Source organism: Pteropus medius, unplaced genomic scaffold (assembly GCF_902729225.1).
Source record: "Pteropus medius unplaced genomic scaffold, Ma_sr-lr_union100, whole genome shotgun sequence".
In the NCBI taxonomy this organism is placed as follows: domain Eukaryota; kingdom Metazoa; phylum Chordata; class Mammalia; order Chiroptera; family Pteropodidae; genus Pteropus; species Pteropus medius.
In genome coordinates this window covers 2,148,545-2,171,160 of record NW_024355523.1, presented here as the reverse complement: position 1 = coordinate 2,171,160, position 22,616 = coordinate 2,148,545, and the positions used below count along the sequence as shown (strand labels likewise).

The following is a 22,616-nucleotide window of genomic DNA, read 5'->3' as shown; positions in this document are numbered from 1 at the left end:
TGGAAAAGTGGAAGGGAACAATGGAACACAATTCTACATAATCTGAATTATCATCTTAGTCATGCAAACAAACTGTCAAGCTGAAATGTGAAAACTCTTGACTCTTACAAGTTCACAGTAAAAATGTCACGTCAAATTGATTGACAATAATGCCAAAATAAAAATGTACTAGATATTTCCTAGGTAAACAAAATTTATTTTTAAGATTTTGTCCTTATGATATTGGAATCTATTTATTGCTATTTATCTGTTTACTACTTATTTGTACAACACTCTTCTAGTTTTTTTTTTTCAGGAACTAGAGTGCTGTTCAACTTCAAAGTGCTACATAAAGTCCTGTGCTGTTCCTTTGATTTGATTTCAGATTGCTGTGTCTACCTGACAAATTTCTAAGCAGTATATGATCATGAAGTTTACGTCCCAGACAACCTGATGGTTGAAAATTAGAAGCACTGCTGGATACCATTAGTGGTGGCTGATTATAAACCTGCAGCAATCAGAATACTCTGAGACACATTTGAGCTGATTTTCCCAGAGATCCAGAAAGACAGTTTAGTAGTAACTAAAGAGGCCTTAGCAATGGCTTTCACCAGTAGTATTACAGACTGGCCCCTGCATCTGTAGTTTAGGTTTTGTGATGATTTCTAACATTAAGGTTAGTAGTTCCTAACATTCAGGGTAAATCAACAGAAGCCTTATAATACACCTACAAATAATGTTATTCCTTTGTTAAATAAGGTAAAGAAAATGTATCCCAATATCTGTAACATTTTTTTGAATAATATGATTGTTGCAGATAAAAGAGGTGGGAAAAACTTAAGCTTACATCAATTAATAATTACTTCCTTAGTGTAGACTTGTTTATTCTAGAATTAACTACTGAAACTAAGGGTTTTCATACCCACCAATGTTGCTTCCTTGGTTCTCTATACATTTTCTACGGCCTATATTAGCCGATAAGGTTTAAAGCCTGCACTTCATTAATTTATTCTGTTTTTGCTTCCTGGAGAGATAAATCCATCTTCTTAAATGTGCAAATGATAGTTTATATTCAGGACTCTAAACCATTTCATTTAATTATCGGTGTAATTTTAGTATAGTCTTCTCTCTGGTTCATTATTGAATTAATAAGTAAATATTTTCTGATGGAGAATTTTTAACTGCCGATTCAATCCATTATATTTTCCCTTTGTAAATCAGGTTACTTCCTCTTAAGATAATTATAAATATGAAATATGTATGAATATTTTTTTTAAAAAAACGCTGTAAAAATGTAAACACATATTTATGATAAACTAATTTTAATGAGGCATCTCAATACCTATATTAATTAGAAATACTATTACCTGAAGAGAAATAACTAAAACATTCAAACAAAAAATCTAAAAGTATTGGAGAAATTTTCTCTTACTGTACAAAAAAGATAGATGTAATTCCCAAAAGTCCTAGTAATACAGTAATAATTCAGTCACAATTTTATTTACACAATTATTTCCCTTAAGTGATAATATCCAAAGAATCCAGAAACTTTGTTTTTAAAAAACAATAATAGTCATGTGTACAAAGAGAAGTCTCTTATAAATTATAATTTTATTATTAATAAAAATCTATGTAGAAAGGGAAAAGAGAGTGTTGGTAGTATTGACAGACTACCTAGAGAATTATGTGATATGAATATTGGTCACAATTGGTCACATTTTATTAATGACAAAAAAATTAGAAAATTAAGTAAAAATTAATGGAAAAGTATAAATGATAAAGGTAGAGGACATAGGGAGAGTTTAAGAGGAGTTCGTGAGTGGGACAAAAGACAAGGACAAAGGGCAATGCTTCTGAGCTTGTATTTAGGTGTCTGTACTGAACCTTCTTGTTTGGGGACTTACTAGGTACTCAGACCTGTCAATTACTCTGAGAATTTTCTCAGTCATTGTAAGAAATGTACACAGGTCATTTCAGCTGCTGTATCTGGTGGTCACTCCTGGATTAGAAGAAAACCCTGGACTAGGACACTGTTCTGTGTGCGAGTTGGGTGATCAGTCATTTTACCAAACTGACACTGTAATTGTTTACCATCCTCCTTAAAGCTTAACCCACCCAAAAAGCTAGAGTAAGCAGACAGGGAAGTTAACACTGTGAATAATATAGTTTATAATGTTAACAGTATGTTAACGTGTGATAATATTATATATATATAACATTATCGTTTTTACTGTTCTTATTTTCAGGGCATTATTTTTTCCACAAAATGCAAATGAAAATAGAATAAAACAAAGCCAACTCAAAAACATTTCTGACACACCACTTTTCCAACCTATTTGCTTTTATTCATTCTCCAAGACTTAAATACATGTTACCTCTAGGATGCTTTTCTTGACCCCAAGCTTCCTGACTTACCTTCCTACACCTAAGCATTTTTACACCCTCGATACATTTCTATCACAGCACTGATCATACTAGTTTAACCCAGGAAGAAGGTTTTTTTGGCAAACTCTCACTCATAGACATTCAACTGAATGTGACCTGATTGGCTGGTGAGTATAGCATAATATTGAATATATCAGCATCCTGGATACATGTATGAATGAGTATGGCCCGATATTATCATAAAAAAGAAGCTTGTTTTCCTGGGAGAAAGAAAGGTCAGAACTCCTCTGAAATGAGGAGGCAGAAACCTGTAGATGCTAGCTTTACATTATTTGGAGCATCAAATTTCCTAAAACTTTAGGTGGCTGTTCTATTCCTTTTCTCATTCGGATTAAGAATAAAGGAACATCTATTTTAAAAATCCCTCAGAGTTAGGAGTGAGTGTCCTCATATTGCTAGTTATGCTGGAAGCTATATTAAAATAGAAAACTTTAGACATAAATGAAGTCCCAGGGAAGCCCAGCCTAGATAAAGAACATGATGAGGACCTGGTGAGATTCTCTCAGTTATCTCTGTCTTCTCCAGTGTATGCTCTCATTTTATCATCCTATTTTCTTTCCTTCTATTCTTTTCTATTTCAACCTGGAATGATCTGAAACATGATTATGTTTTCTATGTTTATTATTTGTTGATTTAAAAAATCATTGAGCCCTCTTCTTAATACAATGAGAATACTGAATATTTATTTACCCTAATATATCATTAAATTTCAATTCATTTTTATGGGCATAGGGTTTTTCAGTAACTGTTTTAGTGGTCCTTATAGAAAAAGGAATCTTTATGCCTAATAATAATTGTAAAATATCAAGAAAGTTAGCCCCTCCATTGTAGAATACACATCTCAGGCACCAATATTATATGAAACTTCAGATTAAGTTAAAGGTCTGTAAAATGGCCCATTTTGTGTGTGAAATTTGAGCCTGTTTTATCAGCAATATTTAATGACGATATTGGACATTAAGTGACAATCCTGTTAATTAGCTCAGGGACTAGCATTATTCATTCTTTTGGCATTGAAGCAATTCTCATTACAATGGAGCTGATATGGGAACGATAAATGACAGGCTACTACAATTGTTATTATCTATTGAGCCAAATTAATGCAACCCCAAACAGAAGTATGCAGAGGAAAACATTCCAGTGACATGGAAACAATGTAAAGTGTTATCAAGGTGTCATAAACAATTTGGGTTATTTGAGAAACTGTCTTTGGTACCTAATCAAGCTAAAATACAAGTCTTCATTAGGAAAGGACTCTCTAATGGTTCAAGTACACCTCAGCCAGTTAAATCTAGAATAGTGGTCTCCAAAGATGACTGATCGTCAAAATTATCTGGAAATTTTTCTAAGGAAAGAGATAAAATTCTTGTGCTCTTCTTCCTCCTTTCTTCAATTTCCTCACAAAGATTTCTAAATTGATATATCTGTGGATTTTCATAAATATCTCAGGTAATTGTGATGCAAGTTTGGGAACCACAGATTTAAAATCTAAGTGAGAACAAGCTTCAGTTCACTCTGTTGCTGGGTTTTGTAAAGACGGTGCTTGCCAAGTCAAAATGTGGTTTTATTTGAGGAAAGTAGTATTTGAAGTATTTATATTGATTGTCATTTCAGAATAGTATTTTCATTGACTATAATAAGCTAAGCATGAAAATTTATCTTTTGTGAATTTTTATGTTCACCAAGGTTAAGAGGAATTTTTCAACGTGCATTTAATTAGTTACTTAAAAATTCATAAGAAAAATCCATGTATGAAAAATTTCATTTTTTTTTAGGCGAGGCAACCCTTGGTTGACCTCACAGATTGCAAGGACTTTGTCAGCTTACAATCCCTTATTTTTTATTTTTTATGCCTACGGCACCTGGTCTTCCTAGGTGGTCTCCCATCCAGTACTAACCAGGCCTGACCCTGCTTAGCTTCCGAGATCAGATGGGATCAGGCTTGTTCAGGGTGGCATGGCCATAGATATGAAATTTCAATTCTTAAATATAAAAGTATAACTTTTATATTTGGATTTGGATTTCTTATAAATTTTTGGTTATAATTGGTTTAACTGCAAAATGTTTGATCAAATAGCCACCTACTTTAACAGATCAAATCTACCCATATTGACAGATGTAATTTTGCTATAAGTGGGGCCTATTGAAAATAATTTGTATATTATTCACATATTGTTTAAGTTTAGTGAGAATATTTATATACAATACTTTTTGCTGAGATAGCTACAGGAAAAGCCAGTTTGTAATTTGAAAGTTTAAAGCGAGTGTACTTCATAGACCACCTGAATAAACGGCCTGAGGACACTCATGAAAAAGTCTAGTTCCTGTGTCCTATCCCAGACCAACTGAATCAAAATATCAGAGGTTAAGTCTAAGAATTCATTTTTTTAAAAAAGTGCCTCTCCACCTAATCGAGAGATTCTTGTGTACACTACAAGTTGAAACTCCTTGCTCAGATTGCAACGCTTGTCTTGATGTTTAAGAGTTTTATGTTGTTGTCAAGTCTTTTTCAATAATGGAAACATGTTTTTAATACTCTTTGGTTGTTACATAATAAAATATTTAAATCTTGTACATTGTCATAACTGGTGTCCTATTTTCCATTCTCAGGAATTGCTTTGAGTATAAGGAAGCCTAAAGGGCGGTGTAGATGCTGGGAATCCCCATCGCCTGGAAATAGGACAAGCTGCTTTATTTTATCTGATAGTTCCTCTCTTCTGCGAAAATTCTCTTTGACATCTGTGCTCTCCCAGGCCTTTATCATGAAGAGGAAGAATGGATTAAGCCCCCAGAAAGGTAATACTTGCAAAAATAAATTAAAGGGAACATTTGTACTACTTTCAAATTATAATTTTGTAACATCTGTAAATGTAAAATAGTTTAATGAAACATCACTTATTTATTCTCCCAACTCTCAGAAAGACTGAGAGAATAATTTAGCATTTTTTCCTAAATGTCTTCTTTTCATATAATTGTTTATATGGTTGAGATGCTATAATATACATGTTTTAGAGGTTTTGATTATTTATCTTAATATGTTCTGTTATGGTTATTTTCTTAGATAATTCAAAACCATTATCATCATCCTTTTATATCTTCATATGAGTTGACTGTGTGGGTGATTCATTATTTCAATATTCATTCTCCTATATTTGCATGTTTAGATTGTATTTAAATTTTCAGTATTTATAACTAATGCTGAAATTGAAGTCTTCCTTAAGTATTTATAAAGTTAGTGTCAAAGGTTATGAATATTTAAAAGTTCTTGATAAATACAATAAAATTCCTTTCAGAAAGATTAAAGCAACTTAAACTTCCTCTGGTGCATGATAAAAGCCCATGTATAAAATCTCATAAGGCTTATCTTTTATCCTTTTTTAAATTTAACTAATTTGTTATAAATAAGCATGTTGCTTTCACATAGACTATCTTTAGTTATATGACAAGGAAAAAAAGTCACATTCATGGGCCAATGTTAATGTATAAAAAAAAAAGAAGGCCAAAGTGCTTAATTTCTATCTTAAACTTTGTCAAATAGAACTGTCAGACCAATGAAATAATAAAAAAAAATTACTAAAATACAATCAAAGGTCAAAAATTGGGTGAAATAATTTTAATAACACATTACTTTCTAAATGAATTTAAATTCTATACAGAACTATTCAAAGATCATGTAAATGAAAATGCTGAAACCTTCTCAGAGATATTTAGCTAAAGTACACTGAAGAACTAATTATACTTTTAAATACATTATAGCTTTAGTCCTTATCTCTAATCTATTGTTGTCTATTACTATTCCCAATGCATTTATATTGATTCATTCCTCATTTATTTTATAGTTTTTGCTTTATATATTTGGTGTCTGAAGATTTATGAGAACTTCACTGTGACATAATTTATACAGTTATAAGTAATAAGTGACCTTTCTTATCTTATTAATGTTGTTTTGCATTAACATCAATTTTGTCTGATAAGCACTATAACATGAGAATGGCAGTGAAGATCATGGGCTGTGGAGTCAGGCTGCCTAAATTGGACCTCAATCATGTCTCTCATAAGCTGTGACACCTTGGGCAAATCTGTTAGCTCTCTACACTGCAGTCTGTAAAATGTCAATAATAGTTCCTATTTAAGGGGTTGTTAAAAGAATTTTATGAGCTATTAGGCACAGGCTGAAAGCTTACAAAAGTGGTGCATCTATGTTGGTTTTCATTACTGAGTTTTCTCTTTTTCTTCCCTCTCCCTACTGCCCTCCCTCTTTTTCTCTAGTCTGTCTTTCTCTCTTCCTCCTTTCCGGGTTTCTTTTTGCATTTACTGATATCTTTGCAAATATTTTGTTTTTAAACTTTCTGAGGTGTTTGAATAGATTGTGTCTTCTTCAGAGTTTAAAGTACTATTTTCATACAATGTAAAAAACATTATTTTTTAATAATTGAGAATATCAAGTTACATTTATTACTATAACAAAATGTCTAATTTCTATATTTTTTATTTTTTATTTTATTAACATTCTTTATTTTCTATTATTTGTCATATGATTTATATATTCTTTAGCCTTTTCCCCACTGGTAATCTAGAGGAAATATGAACTGGTAGTTACCCTTATAACTCTAAATAATATGCTTATTTCTCAGTGTATTGACTTTAGCCATTAACAGTGTCCGTTATACTTCAATCCACTGTCATTAACTTTCTGTTCATTTTTGTAAACATATTTTTTATAATAATGAATTATACTATATTTCAAGAATTAAATCTGCTTCCATTTTAACAATAATTATTAGAGTTTTATGACTATTTAAATAATTATATTTACCTACAAAGTTTAAGTATTTGATAAAACTTTGTTTATTAAAATACATTTTCTAATATTTTTAGAAAGAGCAAAGTGGTGACTTATGTCATGAATTCTTTCATGTTTGATACTGTCTTTATACCTGAGTAACCAACTATATAGCTTGGCAACACATGCTTAATGAACAGGTTTTCCCCTCGGTACTTGTAGATTATGTCACATTGCTATCTCTTAGCTAATAGTGGTGAGAAGATATCTGAGATCAGCCTGATATTTTTTCCTACTAGGTGGCTTCCCTCTTTTTCCCTCATGACTTTTGGAATCTTTACCTCAGCTTCAAACAATTTATCAGAATATGTCTCAGTCACTCTCTATTAATTTTTCATAGACTTGAACAAACTGTATATATAGCTTCACATGAACATTGTTCCACATAAGCTTTCTTATATTCATTTGTGCATTTTTTTCTCATCTTCAGAAATGCCAATTATTTGTACATCCAATCAACATTATCTCTCAAAGTTGAATATCTAATCTGTCATTATTTAGATTCTGGTTCTATAGTTTTACATTGTTTGCTATTTTCTCCATTCTAGTCTCATATTTTGCTCAGCTTTTTAAAAATGCTAGTTCTACTCATTGATGCTGCTAAGGTAGGGTTAAATTTTGAAATCATTTCACTTTTCTCATCAAATGCTTTACTTAATTTTGCCTGTTTCCTTTCATCTGAGGTCTCTTTATTCTTAAAATTCATTTCATAGAAATCATAGTCTCTTTGATTTTCTCAAAAATTCAAAAAACTGCCTTTTAAATGTTTTCTAATTTTAGGATATACATTTAAATGCATACTTTTATTTGTCTTTTGCATGCTATATCCCCTTTTGTGTATTTTTAACTAGAATTTTAGAGATAACAATATTTTTGTTGCTTTTGTTGTTTTTATATTCTTCACTTCCGAATCTGGGAAATTCCATCCATTCTTGTTCGTTGCCCCAAAATAGTGTTAATGGACTGTCTTTTATTTTCCTTCTCTGTTTAAACAGACGTTCTTGGAATCTTTTCCTTATTCTTTGAAGAGGGTGCTTATTTAGTTACTCAGTTGCTTGAAGGAGGGTATAAGCAGGGCCTGAGGACAGCAACATTCTAAGGCTGTCATTCCTTCCCATTTTCTTTCCAAACCAGTTGACTCTTCTGCTAAGAAGCATATCTGGATTTTGTCATTCTTCAGCTTTGGCCCAGTCAGCCAACGCAGAAAGATATTCATTATGTCATAAAATCTTATTTGATTGGACTTGTGCAGCCCCTCTCCCCCCTTTTTTTTTTCAGCTACAAAGTTTATTCCTTTGCTTCTTTTTCTCTATATAGTCTGTGGTTCAGCTTTGCCTTAACCAAATCTGCAAACCAAAATAGCACAAACACATTTCTCCCTATCAATTCTGCTGCACCTCTGGCTGGGGTGGGGTGCAGGTCTTAAGCTAGGAGTTTCTTGTTCCTTCTGTAGGCCACTCACTGCTTAGACCCCAGGCCTTCTATCTACATAGAGATTGTTAACAGAGCCTTCTAGAAACAATTGCATTCTTCTTATACATTGCATTTTTCTATCAATTCAGGAAGACATATATCAAGGGTCAGCATTCATTCTCTTTTGCCTAGGTAAAGTAATACCTGTAACATAATGATTCAGTGATATAGGCTATCCTTTCTTTACTTTCAGCATGTTTATCTTATGTTTATCTCATGCCATTGCGCTCTTACCATATCTCCTTAAGATCTAGAATATGTGGTTCAAATCAGTTTAGAAACATCTGTTTTTTTCTAGAATTTTAGTACTTGGATAGGTTTGTGAGAAGGGATTCTGGTGACAGTTATATATTTGCATAAGAATTGAGGATATTGATGATATAGTCTAGTTTATACCTTTGAGGCTTTTAAATGACTATCAAGATTTAGGTCCCTACTTAGGAACAAGGGTCAACCTTTAACCTTCCAAAGAGTGTGACCCAACTGCATGAATGAAATGTCACCTTAGTATTTAACAGAGCTAAATTATACAGCCTGTTTCATGAATAATGGGTTTCCATCAGGATAGATGGGTGACTTAATTTAAAGCAACATGTGTTCTCAGCTTCTCTGCTGCCCACTCCCCCTCCCTCAAATATGGATTTGTATGAAAGCACAGAAGAAGGGTTGTAAAGGGCAGTTTTGTGTCTTGTAAGACAGACTACAGGTAACACTGCTTTGTGGCCTAGTAACACAACATGGACTGGAGAACATTTTTACCTCCGCAAGGGACTGAAGGAGAGAAAGGCATCTAATTGTATATGATCTGTTAGTAAAATTGGTGAATGACATCAACAAAAGGCCCTTGGGTTCACATGACCAAAATCAGGAATCACATCATATGGTAGCCCATATGCTCTATCTTGTTATGTTCAAATCAAAGATGTCTTGCCTGCCAAGTGGGTTGTCATTTATATATTCTCTATACTACTTGTAGCTAATGCATTAAGCAGAAAAATTCTTCCCAAAATTCTGCTCAAGTAACTACTATAATGCACATCAGTGACTGAGCTGGGAAGCAACATCGAAAGCAAAGATAACGACTTGGGTGAGCAGAGTGCAAAAGGCTAATATGATAGAGCAATTTAGGTTAAACTACCACTAGATCTAAATTCCATTTTGCAGATTAAAAGTTAATATAGTTGCTAATTTCAGAATTTTATTAAACTTATAGAAGTAATAATTATTTTATATTACTTACTCATTAAATGCTAATAAAGTTCTAGGTTTAAATGATAAATGAAAGTTATACTTTGTTTTACTTTTATTTTCTTCAGTATTACCATGACAAAAATTAGATATTCTCATAAACATTTGTAAGTGTTCATTAAAAGCGCATAGAACAATATTCTATTATTTTAAACATAGTGACTGTGACCAAATATAATAATTAGGATAAGAATAATTTTATAAAGCATGCTTTGTTTGAAATTTCAAAACATCAGTTTAATTTGTTTTTCCATGTTAAGTGAATAAAAAAAAAGCCAAAGAAATGTAATTTTTAGAAATACACTACAAAGAAAGCAAACAAAATAGAAATAATTAGCTATGACTAGTCATCTACCCAATTAAAAAATGAATAATAATGAACACAGAGTGTGATGGAAAGGGCATCATCACTCACTATTGATGGCTATGTTTGTCCATTTGGAAAGCATTTTCACAATGTATATCAAGAGCCTTTAAAATATGCATGTTCTTCATCCAGCAATTCTTTTTCTAAAAACATAACTAATGGAAATAAGTAAAAATATGGTGAAACTGTTACTTATAATTATTAAACACTGGAAAAAATAAAAGAATTTAAAAACAAAATAGTTTAATAAATTATTCACATGTACAAACTAAATTATTACTTGGTAACTAAAATAGTATGTAATAATATTTAATGGAAAAATGCTTAAAATTAAATGTTAATCCAAAATAGCACAATAAATGTTACAAATAACTGTTTTTAAAGGAGTTAAATTAGTATGTATATTTTTATTATTTGGTGGTAAGATTACTGTGATTTTAATTGTTTTGTTTGTTATAACTGTATTTTTCAAATGCCTACAACAGTCACATTACTTTTGTAATGAAAAAATATTTGTCAAAATAAAGCACAAACTATAAATGTATTGCTAAGAAATTCTGAGAATACAAGGAAAAATATATTTTTTTGCATTTTTGTGGGTTTGAAACTGTTATAAAACACCCAACATCTTAAGTAAGAAAAATACCTTCTCTTTAATTTCCTTTTCTGAATGTAAAGGAAACATTTATATCAGGCTCTTCATCACAAATATACCTTAGATTATATTTCAAAAGCTAAAATGTAGTTATTGACTAAAATAAATGTTGATGCTCTAATCATAATAAAAATAAGTCTCTACCTACATTCTCAATTAATCATTTATTACAATAATTTTAGTGATTTTTTTAAAAATTCATAAAATGTTAAACATTTTAAATACCTGTAGCAATTGGTAATGGAATTAATCAAATGATAACAAATGTTGCACAAGATGTAAGCAGTATAAGAATATGGGAAACGTACTCATTTTTTTTTTCATGTTCAAGTGAAAATTAAGATGCAATCTGTAAATTGAAGGATATGGAAAGCATAATCTTTATTGCTCTCTTCAAACTCTATGATTCTTTGTTGTCTGTATTAGTAAGGTTACTATGGAACAGTAGAAGTTTAAAATCAAACATAAGAGACATGGATTTATAGTCCCTGCTATATCAAAAATGGGTCATGTGACTTTTGGAAAGTCATTTAGCTTCCTGGTAAAAGGAACTACCTCATTCAGTTTAACAGCCTTTGATTATCATGGTTATATTTTAAATGTGAAAAATATAATGGTATCCTCATTGTAAATTAAAAACATACACTGTACAATTTCGATGTAAAATATTATTTTGAATGTTTAAGATGTCGTCAACTTTTCTAAGTGAGATTCTTTGAATTTTTTCATATATTATTTCATTTACTCTCCAAAATAATGTGAAAAATAGAAATGATTGACCTTAGCCATAAACAGAAAATATCATTGTGATGCTGAAATCCTCACAGGGCTGGAGGTCTCAGGTCCTTTTTATAACTACTATTAAAAAATTGCCATTAAACTAATAACAACTATTTAAACAGAATTTAAAAATATACTTTGCATTTATTCAGATACTCACCCATTTAGTAAACTTTTAAAAAACTTTTCTTCAAAAGCTAATCAGTGGACTTAATGAATGCAGCAGTGCTCATTTGAGTTGGGAAGTGAATGAACGCTAAATTGGGTCTGGCATGGCATAAATATTCCCTCCTCCCCATTGAGTTAATGTGATTAAATAAGTATTCCCTTTTCAGGTAAGAGGGAGATAAGATGTATTTCCTGATTTATTTATGGTGATTTGTTTGCTTTCTTGGTTGGTTTGTTGTTTTAAAAGAAAATAAAGGCACGTTAGTGAAATACTACATATTTATGTAAATATTTGTTGATTACTATGTGTACTACACTGATTTGAAAACAGGATAATAGAAAAAGATATGTAGGCAACTTCATTTACTAAAACAGGTAATAGAAGATAGAGAAAAGAAGAATGAATGTTATCCAGAATAAGTTAGAAAAAGAAAGAGAAAGTGAGTTCTAATAATTCAGAGAAAGATGGATAAAGAAAGGAAACAATTCCTTCAAGGAGATAAACTTAAAGCATCTAAAGGAGGTAAAAGTGTAAAAAACTGAGACCAATGAAGAGACTTTGAAAATTAAGGTAACTGAAGAATAGTGATTTTTAATAAAAATAAAAGCCAAACAAAGATGTTATTTTAAAAGAGATACAAATAATATGCACTAATAGAGTATAGAGGAAACCAAAACCACCCTCTAAGGTACAGATTCCTGATGAGTAAAACAATTTGATAATATCACTGCTTTACACTTATCACATTTGTTTAAAAATGACTATATATCATTTATGGTCTAAAATAATATGATTTAGAGCAACAGGTTTTCAGCAGATTCAGGGTAGCTGCATACACATCCTGTTTTTTGAGTATTGTTTGTGGATGCCCCAGGCATTGATAGCCTCTAGTTAATACAATGTTTCTGATCCATCTCTTCCACCACCTTTCTTACTGTTCATATCAGCATGATCTTTCTGCTGCTTTGGTTTCACATCAATCACTGTCAATATTGCACAGCTCTCATTAGTGTTTCAATGTACAATTTCAGGATTTCTGTGGGGGAACTGCTTCACGAATTCACTCTTGCATAAGAATTCAGCATCAGAGCTACTCTAATTCTTTCGGAAAAAGCCATCTGTATCACCTATCAGGTGACCTAGCAAACAAACTTACATGATATATTGTAGAAAAAATATACTATTATAAAAAATCAGAAACTCAAATATCCATGTTATTAGAACTAGTATTTCATTGGTGATGAACCAGCTTCCTTCGTGATCCTTCTCATATGGATTAGCCTTTAAGAATCTTCATGTTCAAACTGCATTTTTCTATTACCTACATTCTAGAATAACAATAAGCTACAATGACTCTCAAACATGAATTATTAAAAGTCCGCTAGGTTTTAGACTCAATGCCATATTCTTCTGGATGGAAATTTTTTTTTGTCCCTAGAACCTGTAGTATTTACCACATTCTGGTTTATATTTCTCCTTCTAGACTGGTTTATATTTCTCCTTCTAGACTTCAAACTTCATGAGGGCAGAGTATTTATCTGGCTTTTCTTTAAATTCTCCATGGTGCCTAGTATGATATGACGTATTGGGTAGGCACTCAGTAAATATTTATAAATAATTGTGTTAACAAAATCAATTTTTCCTGAGATGATTTTCCTGTGTGATATTACAATATGAACAAAATGCAGAGATACTATTCTTCAGAGAAATTCAGTCCAATTTAAAAACATTACTTTTAAAATAGTAATAATATTACAATAAAATTTTATATTATGCTATTGTAAGCAAAAGGATTATTTAAAGGTTATAGGCATAGATTTCTATTGTTAATATCACAATATTCATTAAAATTAATTACGTATTTTCATTTCTGCTCTTAAGGGCAACAAAGATTCTATTCATACATAACACTGGTAAGATTATTTAGCTTCATGGAAAATATTTTCAAATGGTTGATTATATTCTCAACAATAACGTAGAGTAGTAATATCAAAGTTATATAGCATTTTATAGTTTCAATATTATAAATGCCCTAAATTCTTCCCTGTCTCTATATTTAAGACTTCAGATAAAAAAATATATATATAATGTTTTGTATTGATACATGCCAAGGCCGTTGTTCTGGTAACACGAGCTAGAAAGTCAAGAAACTGAATGACCGTGTGGTAAAATTCAAACACATCAGGCTGAGGGGACAGGATGGTCTGATGGTCATGGCAGACACTGCCCTGATTCAGTTTTAGCCAAGTGCAATTAGAACAAAGCATCTCTGCCTCTGTGGTTTATTCAAAATGATTAATTGTTGAGAGATACTGTCATCCCATGTCATTATTTTAGGATTTCTCTTTACAAAGAATTCATGGATTAAATAAGCATCCTTTTTCCAAAGCATATGTTTACAATGACATTGTCACAACAGTGAGGAAGCATCACCATATGATGTGTATTAAATGAGGCTAGATTTTATCCAATGGAGAAACTAGGAAAACCTGGGAACACTAGGGAAAATAGAGGGGGGCATCTTTTCTATGTCAGCCTTGATAATGTAGAGGTTGCTTATGTATTATATCTATGGAGAAAAGGAAAAGATGAAAGTATAGAATTTCTCGATTTAGTATGTATGTCAGGTGGGGTAAAGTTAGTATATGAGACTTAATAAAAAATCACTTTGAATTTTAAAAGGCTAAGTTTCAACAAAATGCAAAAAATGGCAAAGCACCCTTGAGGGATAAAATGAAAAGGACAGGAAATTATAAGAAAAACATTAAAAATTATACTATCCATACTTTTGCAAATTTTGTTCAACATTGTCTTAAAATGTACATTTCATGAATATTATCTGCCTTTAGTAAACATGAAAAATGTATACTATTACACATTCCATGTGGAAAATTATTAATAAAAACTAAACTAAAAGCACGAAGGCATTTGTCTTGTTTTCTTTGTATTGGAAGCTGTTTGTTTGTATTCTAAAACTGTCTGCTTCACATGTGATGGATTACAAATATACTCGATAATTAAAAGCATGTGTTTAGAGTTGCACACAAGCATAGTAACAGATATGAGGCATAGCTGCCTCTGGGTTGATATGAATTACTCAGCTCCTGAGTCTCTGGGCAGTATTCTATGTCCAACTACTGAGATCATCTTCTATACCTTCCTGTTTCTAAACTACCCTGAATATATGTTATCAAATATATATGATCTTTTTTCTCTAGGATTTGAGTTTATGGAGAATAATTGAAACCAATAAGGTTAGAGTTTACTGTGATAATTAAATTGTAAATTATAATGTGAGAATTAGTTCACATTGGTCCATATTCAAGGTCAAAGTCTTCCTTTAGGCACTAACACAATTTCAAGTACCATGATGGTGAGGGTCACTAGAGGGGACCATTTGGCTGGGAGGCTCTGCATGGAATGCTGCCACAGCTGAGGCAGGCGAGAAGCAGCAGCCTCTTCTCATGCCTCTAATGATCTGTGAAATGGCATGAATCCAGGACAAGTCTCACCCCTGTGAGTACTGCAGAAATTCATAGTATTTTCCTTTGTCAAAAATGGAATTTCCACAATTCATATTTTTTTTTAGCTACTTACCTTAAAGTAAAACCAATGGAATTTATCATGTATATTAATATGGTTAACATTTACTGTGGAATTGTCATTTAACAGCACTATGACAGATCTTCTTTATATTATCTTTCCCCTTCAAATACTGGTTTTTGCTACCAAGTCACAAATTATATATTTACAATGAACTTTCTTAGTACTGCTGTAATTCAAATACTGAGATTTTATTTTACTTTTAAGCAGTTAATTTTCCTATAGAGAGGTTAATTCCCCCAGTTCTATTTTATGTTCCAAAAAAAAAAAGAAAGAAAAATAACTTATTTCTGATATCTCTTATAAGATTATTTTAGAGAAAACTTAAATATGACTCCTATATATGACTGCATATTTAAGAAGTACAAGTTATAGTTTTAACTGTCAATGTACTTATCAGAAACCCTGTATATCATCTGATTTCTTAATTCCTCATTTTTGAAACACCATGAAATACTATATATGTGTGAGATATTATTATCATAGGTATATAGTTAAAGGTATCTGTATTTGTCAAGTCCCACCCTAAAATTACATACCCCCAAATCGCTTAATAATATTGGTGCTTGCTCTACAGAGTAGGTATTTTTATAACGGATTTTTTTAGTAAGCTTTCCGAACACTCACCTATACCTAAAAGATAACTGACAATCATGCAGCCAGTCTAGAAGGTAATTTCCCATATATTATATAGTAAGTCTATATAGGCAACCTAGGAAATGTGGGGACTGTCAGAATCTGAGATACTAAAAAGTAGCAACTCTTAAGCACGTGTAGTCTTCTGTGAAGTAGGGAAAATAGCATGGAATCTGGAGTCAGAAGATTTGGGTTTGGAGTCCACTTTTTGGCTGAGGGACCTTGGGCAAATAGCAAAGTGGCCATAGTCATAGCTGGATTTATACATGCAGCAGACACTATGCTAGGCACTTTACAGGCAAGATCTCCATCAAAGTTTATAGCAGACCTTCAGGTTACTACTCTTGTCCCTGTTTTGCAGATCAGAAAGCTGAAACTCAGAGTGTTTCGGTAACCTTCATAAGATCATGATGTCTAGGACGTGGCAGAAACCATTTGCAACCTAATGTCATCAGGTTAGTATTAGGAGTCTCGGGTTCCAGTTTGATATTTTTAGTTATTTCTTGGGATTGCATTAGAACCAAATAACATAGGCTATATGAAAGGTTTTATAAATCATAAATTGGTTGTCATTTATGTTATTTCCCAAAGTGTCTTCTAGGTCTGGGATTCTGATTTTGTTATTGAACTAGGTGTGGAACACAGATCTTTTGACTTGTAGAAATCTGGATTTCTGTGATGCAAGAGATTTGCAATTATTGCCTTCATTTATTCCAATAAGTTATTTCAAGAGACCACTTGAAAGAAAGCATGGTTATGACAGATAAGTTTTTCTCTAATAGTCTCTAAACTCCAGTGCAATTATACTTGATCTGTGAATTCACAGCTTGAATAATAATGCAAATTTACATTCAGAAATATTTACTGAGAATTTATTACAATTTATACATTGTGCTGTGTTCAGGAGATGTAATAGAAAAATAGAATTGGAAACCATGCTTTCAAGTAGCTTATAGTCCACTGAGCAGATTTACAGTTTCTGGAAAATTTATAAACTTATACTTTAGAATCAAATTCTTCTAATTTGACAGCCATAAAAATTAATACTTTAGATGGACATGTATATAAAACTTCTAGTCTATGGCCATGCTACCCTGAATAAGCCTGATCTAGTCTGATCTCAGAAGCTAAGCAGGGTCGGGCCTGGTTAGTACTTGGATGGAAGACCACCTAGGAAGACCAGGTACTGTAGGTGTAAAAAATAAAAATAAAAAAATAAGGGATTGTAAGCTGACAAGGTCCTTGAAATCTGTGAGGTCAACCAAGGGTTGCCTCGCCTATAAACAAACAAACAAACAAACAAATAAATAAAACTTTTAAGAAATGGCAATGTTATCAGTTGTGAAAAGTGTGTACATAAAAAAATTCTTGAGGTATGGTCATTTTCAAACAGAAATCCATATAAATGGAATAGTAACATTCCTCTATTTAAATTGTATTCATTTATCAAGGTTATTTAGTCATTACTGGGCACTCATGAAACTAATGTTTCTCATAACTTAGCAAATACATGGAACACCATGGGGTTACTATCCTCAAGGAGTTTCTATGTGTACGGTCTGATTTGTTTTATTTATGCAAGGTATTGAGGAGGTTGCCTTGGCAAACAACCTTAAAGCTGAGAAGTCTTCTCCTAGTCAAAGACATTTCAGTTCTTACTTTCTACCTACATCAGAGGCATATGCTAGGACATGTATTCTCCAGTGACTTCTGAGAAACTGCTCTTTGCTTATTTGTTCTTTTTTTTTTTTACAGAAGTCACAAACTCAAATGCCTACAAGACCTAGAAAGGAAATAGGCATATGAGAAGTAGGCCTCGGGATTTCTAAGACCCAGCCAGTTAGAACAGACCTTATTCATCTGGGGGCTACTTATTAACTTCCAACCCATTGTCACCATCAGGAAATTCTGATTCATTGTAATGAGTTTTATAATTTTCCAGAGAAGTCAAAGATCTAAAATTTTATGTATAATCTACTAATTTTTAAGTTGAAAACATTATTTTTTAAAAATCCTGTGGACTAAACAAGATATAGTTTCTGTATCTTCCTTCTCATGATGTTGATCTTCCCCCAAAATCATTATTTTTTATATACTAACGATATAGTCTGGCAATTTACTTTTTGTTCATCATTTTAACTGTCACTTACATGCTGATAATTCTAAAATCCATGTACGTTCATGCCAAATCTTTCTACAGCTACTTGAATGCTCAATTGTCTACAGAACTCCTCCACTAGATAAAAATTTCTAACTCAATTAGCTCCAAATTAATGCATAATATTGCTTTAGGACCTTTTATTCCATCTTCATTTCATATCCTGATAGTACCACTCTCCATCATCTTTTAAGTCATAATCCTGACTTATCTTTCTTTATTTTCATCAGCCATTAAAGTCTGCATTTTATTTTGTACACATGAGACTGAGTGAATGATACATATAATTATTTCAATGATTACTGTTTACACTAATCCTCACAAGACAATACCTAAACACTTTATATGATGTATTTTAATATACATTGTTTTACATGTGTTTAATTAAAATCAAGGTAAGATTTTTTCTCTTTAATTTATAATTTAAACTTGTAAAACACAAAGAAGTTGATTAACCTGTCAGAAATTCTCATAGCTAGTGAGCGACACAGCTGGGGATTGAACCGAGGCCTAGGTCCCACGCCTGTGCTCTCTTGCTTCACCAGTGAGCTGTATTTGGAAGGATGGAAGTGTTGCTACATAGGGAAAGAAGGAGGAAAGATGTCCAAAGCAGTGGTATTATCTTTGAAATTGGATGTAAGTGAGAAAGAGCAGAGGCTGGGAAGTGAGAAGTATAAATAAAGAGATTAATCTGGAGTAGATTCTTACGGGAAGATAAAATGAGAAATCAATTAAGACTATAGACTGAAGGAGACCCAAAACAATGAGATATGATGAGAAAAGAGTGAGACTTTAATTGGGTTCATTTTCTGTTCATGCATCTGTCCTCTTTTCTCTCTAAGTTGATCTTTCATACCCAGAATAATGGTCCTTGAATTCCACTTTTGGTAATACAAGTCTCACACCCAAACTTTCAAATGTTCCCTGTTATCGAACTATTTTCTTGGCTTCTAAAGTCCTGAAATATAATGGGTTTTCCCCTACCTGTTTTCCCTCACGTTAACTCTGCTTAGAAGCAATAAGATGCTTTCCTGTGCCTTCCTACACTCTTTTGTAGGTTAGTGTTTTGCTTGTTCTGTTCGACCTTCCCTTTATGCCTCACTCTTTCCTCCTCATGCTTTTAATGACAAAATTAAATTACACTTAGCTAAGGTTTATGTTTATGCAGTCTGGCCTCTTCTGATATTCCTACTTTGGCAACTATTATATAATGCACTATATCTTCTAATTTAACACTTACTTATCTTATTTTATATTAAGTTACTTCTGCCTTTCTATCAGATTATAAGCTTATAAAAGTCCAATATCACATCTAATATTTCCTTTCAATAAAATGTGTAGCCCAATAAAGGGAGCATGACAGTTGCCAAACGAACATTCAATTAAGTAAAGTGACGATTGAATACCTAAAAAGCTGCATATTAATAGGGGCAGATAGCTTGGTAACAAACACACACAGATGCTTAAGGAATATAGAATATAGAAATGTGAAGTAATTTGATGTCTCTGAGACAATAAGAGTAGTTCGATTCAACGTAGGACTGACAAAGGAGTTGGTTTTATTCTTTCCATATAAATTCCAGCATCTAAGTAAATCTATCCAATCTTACTTCGTTAATCAAATTAATTTGGATAATGTAAAGTCCTTTTATTTAGCCTATTATCTTGGCCCTATAAAAGATAGTAAAATGGTCCTTCTGACCCATGAGTACAGAAAAAAGAAAATCTCTTTTAATGTACATTATAAATACATTGCTGCAGGCAGGGCTAGATGCTCCCTCTCCAATATAATCAGAGCATTTGTCACATCACATTAAAATTTTCAGCAGTTATCACTAGATTGTTTGCCACTCAGAAACAAAGAGGCCTGTGTTCCCAAAGTGGAATACTGCTTGAAACACTAAACACACAAAAATTGTCTTCGAAATTGGGTAGAAGTGAAAAGACTTTAGTGGGTCTAGCTGCTGTGTGAAAAACAAGGTTGGAAGTAGAAATGAGAATGAAATGTTGATGCTTGCATCAGAATTTTAAATGGCGAGCTGTGGTATCCCTCTCTATGGGCAGGCATCCCGGCAGTATCAAACTCAGGTGAAAATCCTCATGAGACATTTGAACTCAGGGAGGATGGAGGGCAACTTATATGACTTTTAGCCTCTAAATTCTGAAGAAAATGTGTTTTAATGAGTAATAATCTTTACAATCTTTCACCAATCACCTACACATATGGAGAAGTCCATAAAGAATTGTTTTGAAATTTTTTATAGTCTCAAAAGTCACTAACAAAGAATCTGAAACAATTCTTTAATTGGATGCTCAAAATAGTAATTAAAATACTAATATCTAACTATCATTTCCAAAATCCATCCATTCTCATATCCATATACTCAATGGTATTAATTTAGTGCTATTATGTTACAGATATTGTGCCATGAGCCAAGCGCTAGGGATTTGTCCACAAATACAATAGCATCCAGTCATCCAGGGGCTTATTTCCAGAGTGAGAATGTACAGCTAAATGTTAATATAACATGACCATGTAAGCTCAAGATGCCATCGGATCACGTCCAGGTAGAGCCTAAACCAGCTTTTGGTGGTCAGAAAAGACTACTCAGAGAGAGTGACCAGATTATCCAAGAGCCATTAGCTCCCTCATGTAACTAATGTCCTTTCTATAGAATTGAAATTAATATATGCAATCAGACATGGTAAGTTATGGGCAATGAAAACTGCTTGTCATTACCAACTGTTTTCCTGGTTCTTTTAAATGAGCTGTAGTAAACAAAAAAAAGGAAGACATGACTTAATTTAATACTTTTAATTAATTAAAGCTGATATTTTTGTTTTAAAATAATGAACATGTGTAAGTAAAGAGATAAAACATAACAATTGTTAAGAGGATATGATGTTCTCACAACAAGTGTTGATATTGGCTAAAATGTCTAGAGATCTCCCAAGATTACCTGTCCCACTTGGACAGAGCAAGACAAATTCAATACTTAGTGGTAAGATTACTACATTTTCTTTCATTTAGATATTGTTAACCAGAAAAATATAAACGTATACTATTTAGAAACATAAAAAACTCAGAAATTTGTCAATTAAAATCAGAATTCTGCATAACACTAAAGAAAAATATCGTTACCAATATTTTGGTAGAGTCTTTTTCATTCTCTTCTAGGTATTATGGTTCTTATGATATTGAAACCAAAAGAAGGACTATCTTTTGTTAACTCACTGTATATCTTACATATTTCTCATATGTTGAAAATCTCTAAATCATGGTGTTTAATAATTACAACTATTTTGCCAAATAGCACATTGGTTGCAGTATAATGATTGAAAAGCATTACAGTATCACCAAATGGATAATTTTCCTTTGAAATAAAATAAAGTAAAAGTGTAGGAGAGGTGAAGACATGATTATTTTGAAATTAAAAAAACCTGTCAGCAAGAGTTCCTTCTCAATAAAATATTCACACTTGCTTTCCAATCTGTGATTTTATCACTTCTGTAAAATGAGGCTTATTTTCAGTCACTTATGTTTTCAAAACATATAATCATTACCAAATTTTGTGAAAACAAGAACCAATGCTAAAGGCATGTATGTATTAAATATGTATATAACAGATTCTAATGTATATATTATATTAAATATAAGTTTATGTACAAAATGTAAACTTATTTACAGTTATTCTGATATTTATGTATATATATGTGATATATTTTGCTGTATTTTTATTTTCGAAAAATAAGTAAATCCGTAAGTAGTGCTGGGTAAAAGTATGAATGCAAACATTCATACTTCATTATTTCGAAGGCAAGGAAAAATTCATACCTGGCAAATTATACATGCTATTATTTCACTGTATTTTTTTCCTTTGGTAAGGTCTGTGTATGTGCATGTGTGTGTACACATCTGTGTGTGTGTGTGTGTGTGCGCGCGCGCGTGCACACGCATATGGTGGCAATTGTACTAATTATTATTCTCATCTTGCAATAGTTGAACTCACTTTTTTAAAACCATCCCTTGCTATTCTACATTATGTGATTAAGTGGCAAGTCACATTTTTTGTATAGATGCTTATTTGTGCTAATCAAATTAAATAATACTTATATCAAGAGCAATAACTAAAAGAAGTCTGAAACTTAATCAGAATGAAATATGTAGTATTCTATCACCATCTGCACTAATCTGTAAGGACATTTAATTGCCTTTGTACATATTATAAAGATGCTTGTTTATTCATTTTTTTTTCTTCC

At 32.0% G+C, this 22,616-nt stretch overlaps 1 protein-coding gene and 2 pseudogenes across 3 annotated transcripts in view; 1 reads left to right on the top strand and 2 right to left on the bottom strand.

Annotated features, from left to right (window-relative positions):
- GRIA4 (glutamate ionotropic receptor AMPA type subunit 4) overlaps positions 1 to 22,616 on the bottom strand; it is a 316,548-nt gene that overhangs the window by 279,055 nt on the left and 14,877 nt on the right. The gene's annotated exons all lie outside the window — the stretch shown is intronic.
- LOC120599710 (uncharacterized) lies at positions 4,275 to 4,392 on the bottom strand (annotated as a pseudogene).
- On the top strand, positions 17,275 to 17,393 carry LOC120599693 (uncharacterized; annotated as a pseudogene).